We start from the raw sequence: 6,000 nt of genomic DNA on the forward strand, positions 1-6,000 counted from the left end.
CTTTGATCACTAAGCATTAGTTTTGCCTTTTCTAAAATTTCGTATGAATGAAGTCACATGATCTGTGCTCCTTTGTGTCTGGCTTCTTTCATTGGACCTTATGATTCTGAGATTCATCTATATTATCTGTTTTTCAGTAGTTTGTTCCTTTGTATTGCTGCATAGCATTTCCTTTCATTTATACTTCATTTTATCTGCCCATTTACCAGTTGACAAACATTTGGGTTGTTCGTTTGGGACCATGGTGAATAAAGCTTCTATGAATGTTTGTGCGTGAATCTCTGCATAGACCTCTGTTTTCATTCCTCTTGGGTAAATATCCAGGGGTGGAATTGATGACTCATATGGTAGGTGTGTGTTTAAGTTTGTAAGAAACTGCCAAACAGCTTTCCAAGCGGTTGTGCCATTTTGCATTCCCACCAGTGATGTACGAGCATTCCAGTTGCTCCACATCCTTGCCAACACTTGGCCTTGTCAATCTTTGATGTTTGGGACATCCTGTAACTAATGAGGAGCACTTTTTTGTGTGTCCATTGCCCAGTCATATATCTTCTTTTGTGATGTCTCACGCCAAACCTTTGCCCAGCTGTTTGATCTTTTATCTTGAACTCCTTCCTTCTGGCTGTTGTCTCGGTGCCTCGGGTGAAGAGAGGATCTAATGAGTCACGGACAACACAGCAAAAGAAGGCTCCTTCCCACTTCCAGGCTCCACCTCCTCCCGCCTGGGTTCACCCAGGGGCCTCACGGAGCCCACAGGGAAATGCAAGCTGCTGTGGTTAGGGGCAGGGTCATCTCCTGTTAAGCAGAAGACGGATTTTCTCTGAGGTCTTCATTTTCTCATTTGAAGTCAGAAATGTCCCTGCTACCTTGACGTAAAGGTCCTTCGACGAACAGACTAAAAACACTTCAAATGTTCCAAAGTTGGCAAAACAGGAAAAGACAATTTGGCAGCAGGGAGAGAGGGAATGGAAATTGCAATCCACTCTTTTATGAAGTGTAATTTTTAAATATTCTTTTCCTCATTATGAAAGTCATATGTGCCTACTGAAGAAATACATCTAAATTGAAAAGAAGCCCCATGACCCAGACGTGCTCACTGTCAGCATTTCGACGTATCTACTTCCAGTATTTTAACTGCATTTAGACATATAAAGGGGTTTACGTTTGATAAACAGGATATCCAGCCATTGAAGTTGGTTCTAGGGAAGAAAGAATGTCTTTGAGGATAAGAAGAGGTGTTCAGAAAAAAAATTTGCCCAGGGCGACTTGAAACTCGAAAGAAGAGACTAGAGAAACTAGACCTTGGTGTTTCCAGAGGACGCCGTTTGCAGCTAAGGATTGAGAGGGCTGGGGAAGGGGGAAGAGCAGACAGGTTTAGACAATATGAGAACTTCCGTGGTGAAAGGGCCTGGTTCCCAGGCGCCGCTTGTGGAAACTGATTTCTGCTGAAGTGTTCTCTGTGTGTCTGCCAGTAAGTCTCCCGTGACTCTGATCTTTCTGGAATGAGGGGGTGGATGGAAGGATGGAAGGACAGATGAAAGGATGGACAGAAGGACGGATAGAAGAATGGATGGCTGGAAGGAACTCTAGAATTCATCGTGCACCTGTCTGGAGCCAGGCCTGATGCCAGGCGGTTTCACAGTTGTTACCTCATTTAATCCTCACAAACTCCTGTGGAGTGGGTATTAAGCTCCCATTTTTACAGATGAGGAAACCCAGGCGGAGAAAGTTGAAGTAATTCTCCCAGTGAGTTGTGGAGTTTAAACCCAAACCCCACAATCCCTGCGGCACCCCCAGCTCAGGAGTTGGCTCAGTGCCCACCATCATGGGGGGAAGAGATGTCCTTTCCGGGGTGTCCCTGCACCCCTAGTGCCCAGCCACTTCAAAACTCGCACAGCACAGAGGCTGCTGCAGGTTTCTCTCCACTGCTCTGGGCACTCAGCCTGCTCGGGCCCTGTGGAGTCCTTTGCAATGACTCACTGCAAAAGGTCAGAGATAAGGCCCAGGCCTGGGGTCCAGGCTGAGGAAGGGACTGTTTACCCTGCGCTTGGTTCCTGCTCCTCATCCTTAACCAAACATACTGGCCTTTGGGCAGAAGTCAGCTTGTCAGCCTTCCAGAGCATCTCAGTGAATTAGAACCACTTCCTTCTCCAAGTGCTGGCTCAGCTCTGAAGGATGTTTGTGTGTTGGCCAAGAATTGTTTCTTATTACACAACACTGAACTGGGCAACTTCCGGCCCCTAACCTGTCCCTGGGCAGTGTTACCACTCCTAGGGCCTGCCAGCAGCCCACCAGGGTGCACGGACTGGCCAGCCATCTGGGGGGTGCCCTTAAAAGACATTCAGCTGTCTATTTGGGATAGGTCGGGCAGCTAGATGCTGAGAGGAGATGCGCCGTACTCCCTCCACAGCTACCCCACCCCCCGACCTCCCAGACACAGGACCCAGACCTGCCTCCCCCACCTCCCAGGCACAGGGCCCACACCAGGCGCCCCCCATCTCCCAGGCACAGGACCCACACTTGCCGCCCCCACCTCTCAGGCACAGGACCCTCACCCATCTCCCCCACCTCCCCGGCACAGGACCCACACCTGCACCCCAACACATATCTCTGACACCAGGACCCACGTCAACCTCCTACCCCCACCCCTGAGGCACCAAGAGAATCGTCTTTGTCTGTTGCAATCCTCCGAGGCTGGGGGTAGAGCAGAACTGTCAGTCTTCTAAATCCTCTCCAAACACCACCTCTGGAGGCGGCCGGGGAAAGAGAAGACAAAGGGGCCTTGTGTTTGTGTTGCAGTCAAGGATGGGCTGGAAAATCTTTCTTTGGCTTTTTTGTTGGTTCAGGCTCCTTCCTTCTAACTCAGCACTGGGAGAAGTGGGCAGGGGAGGGGGCTCAGGAGGCATCCCCTGGGGTTGGGAGTTGAGTAGTTTGTGTGGTCGACTGCCATGAAATGGGGACGGGCTCTGAGGAACACACACTCACAGCACACACAGACTTATACATACAGACACACACACAGATACACAAGACATACACATGGAGAGACATATACCCACAGACGCACACAGTCTCCTCCCCAGCATAACTAAGAGGCTGCCAGGCTTGTCCGGCCCCCAGAAGGGCACAGGCTGCAGGGCTGACGTCCACTGCTCCCTGCATCCTCTTCCTCTGCCCAGGGCTGACAACTCCGGTCAGTCCTGAGCTCTTGGCTTTGAATCTGGACACGCCTCTTGGCCCTCCTCTGTGGAATGTTCCTGACAGCCACCTCCAGGGAGGGGAGGGTCACGGGTGACACAGGCTCCCAGCCCCGGGGGTGTGGGTCCCCCACCCAAGTGGGTGGTCCTCTCCGGAGCCCTCTGGCACGCAGGAGTAAAAGCAGAACCACTGTGTCTCATGAAGGAAGGCCAAGGGAGTGTGTGACCAGAGGGTAAGAGTTCCCAAATGTGTGCTTCTGAGAAAGTGCTGACCCGGCTCTGACACGCATGGCTTTGTCCCTACTTCTAAGACACAGCCAGAGGGCAACCGCCACCAAGTTGGAGATGGCGCCCAGGGCCCCTGCAGACGGCTCCTGGTCACCAGCAGGGAGGGTGGGGGTGGCGGACACACGCTGGCCAGGGCTGGGCGATCCTAACATCGCTGGTAGGTGGCCATGTGACCACACAAGGAGGCCAGAGATTGAAAGTCCCGGGGCTTCCAGGGTCTGGGGGCCCTCGGGTCGGCTGAGTCCTTATTGGGGTAATTATACAACTTACCGTCCGACTTTTGGGACACTTACGGGAGTATTAATAATAACACCGGGACAAGCATCACTCAAGACTGTCCCAAGGAAGCCAGGACATGCAGTAACCGTAACTGCAAACATGTGTGGAAGAAACGCCAGGTGAAACTCTCCAGGGCAGGGCTTCCTAAACTTTCCCGGCTGAGGGACTATTTCCCAATCTACTCCGGTCAGGTACTGTATTACTCCGCTCAGGCTGCTGAAACAAATGCCACAGACAGGGGGGGCGCTTAAACTACAGAAATTTTTCTTCTCACAGTTCTGGAGGCTGGAAGTCCAAGATCAAGGCTCCAGGTCAGCAGGGTTGGAGTCTCCAAGGCCTCGCTCCTTGGCTTGCAGGTGGCCATCTCCTCCCGCCTCCTTACGTGGTCTTCCCTCTGTGCTCGGCGCGTGTCTGCGCCCCAATTTTCTCTTCTTGTGAGGACGGCAGTCAAACTGGGGCAGGGCCCACCCGTGCAACTTCATTTTACCTTAGTCACCTCTCTAAAGGCCCCACCTCCAAATGCAGTCCCCTTCTGAGGTGCTGGGGGTCAGGAATTCAGCACATGAATTTGGGGAGAGGAGACAATTCCACTCATGACACGTACTTTTATAAAATATAATCAAAATGAGTTAGTAGAAAAACGGGTTGGAGGGACTAAGACATATAATACACACCTACATTTTTCATAGTAATACAAATAGATTCAACAAATATAGAATTACTCTGTCATAGGATTAGTAGCCAGAATAAAGAAGTCTTACTTCTCAATAAGCAGACCAAAATTTTTTTAATGGGCGAAAGATATGAAGAGACACATCACAAAAGAAGATACGTGAATAGCTAATAAACCCATGAGAAGATGCTCATTCGTCATCAGACAAATGCAAATTTAAACCGTAATGAAAATCCCATTCCACCCTCGCTAAGATGGCTAGAATCAAAGAGACAGACGACAGCCAGCGTTGGTGAGAATGTGGAGAAACTGGAACCCTCACACACTGCGGGTGGGGACGTAAGATGGTGCAGCCACTTTGGAAAGGAGTTGCTGGTGTCTTTAAAAATCAAACACACACAGGGGCTGGCCCCGTGGCCGAGTCGTTGGGTTCCCGCGCTCCGCTGCAGGCGGCCCAGTGTTTCGTTGGTTCGAATCCTGGGCGCGGACATGGCACTGCTCATCAGGCCACGCTGAGGCAGCGTCCCACATGCCACAACTAGAAGGACCCACAACGAAGAATACACAACTATGTACCGGGGGGCTTTGGGGAGAAAAAGGAAAAAAATAAAAATCTTTAAAAAAAAAAAAAAATCAAACACACACCTAACTTATGACCCGGCCATTCCACCCCTAGGTGCTGACTCAACAGAAATGAACACATATGTCCACCCAAACAGTGGTACCTGCTTGTCCATAGCAACTTTATTGGTAACAGCCCCAAAGGAGAAACAGCCCGAATGTCCGTCAGCAGGAGAATGGATGAAGGAACGGTGATCTATCCGTAGGACGGAATACTACCCAGCACCAAGAAACACGCCACCACGTGGATGAATCTCACGGACGCCATGTTGAGGTGGAAGAAGACAGGCACAAAAGACCCCACTGGAAGATTCCATGCATGTGAGACTCGAGGAAAGACAGAAGGCAGATCAGTGGTGGCTTGGGGACCAGGAGGTGGGACAGGGGACCGAAGAGAGACTCTGGGGATGACAGAAACACCCTGCATCTCGATCGTGGTGTTGGGGACACGGACTCTGCATTTGTCAAGAGGCACCAACATGTACCCTTAAAATGGGTGTCAGGTACTGCATGTAAATTATACTTCCATAAAGCTGATTTAAAAATCACTTGTGAAATTACTCTAAAAGTTTTCTAAACCTTTATTCTCAATCTGTACTCTGAGCTCATCGCTGACCAGTAACGAACAATTGGCTGTCAGATCCAGTCCTGGATGCTGCTTGAGCAGGGCTGGTCCAGGCTGGAGGAAGATGAACCCAGTCCCAGGGGAGCCTGGGCCCCTTTCCCAGCTCAGGCAGAGCCTGCCTTTGGAGATGGCCTGGGCTGGGGTGCCAGGATTCCCGTGGCAGGTGGCAAGGTAGTTAAGAGCACAGGCTCTGCACTGGCCCATTTTGTTTTGGATCCTGGCTCCCCACTTTGTGGCTCTGTGGCCTTGGGCAAGTCACTTCCCCTCTCTGTTCCTCGCTTGCTTCCCCCTGACGTGGTATACTTGTGGCCTGACTA

This window comes from Equus caballus, chromosome 13, assembly GCF_041296265.1.
Source record: "Equus caballus isolate H_3958 breed thoroughbred chromosome 13, TB-T2T, whole genome shotgun sequence".
Taxonomy (NCBI): domain Eukaryota; kingdom Metazoa; phylum Chordata; class Mammalia; order Perissodactyla; family Equidae; genus Equus; species Equus caballus.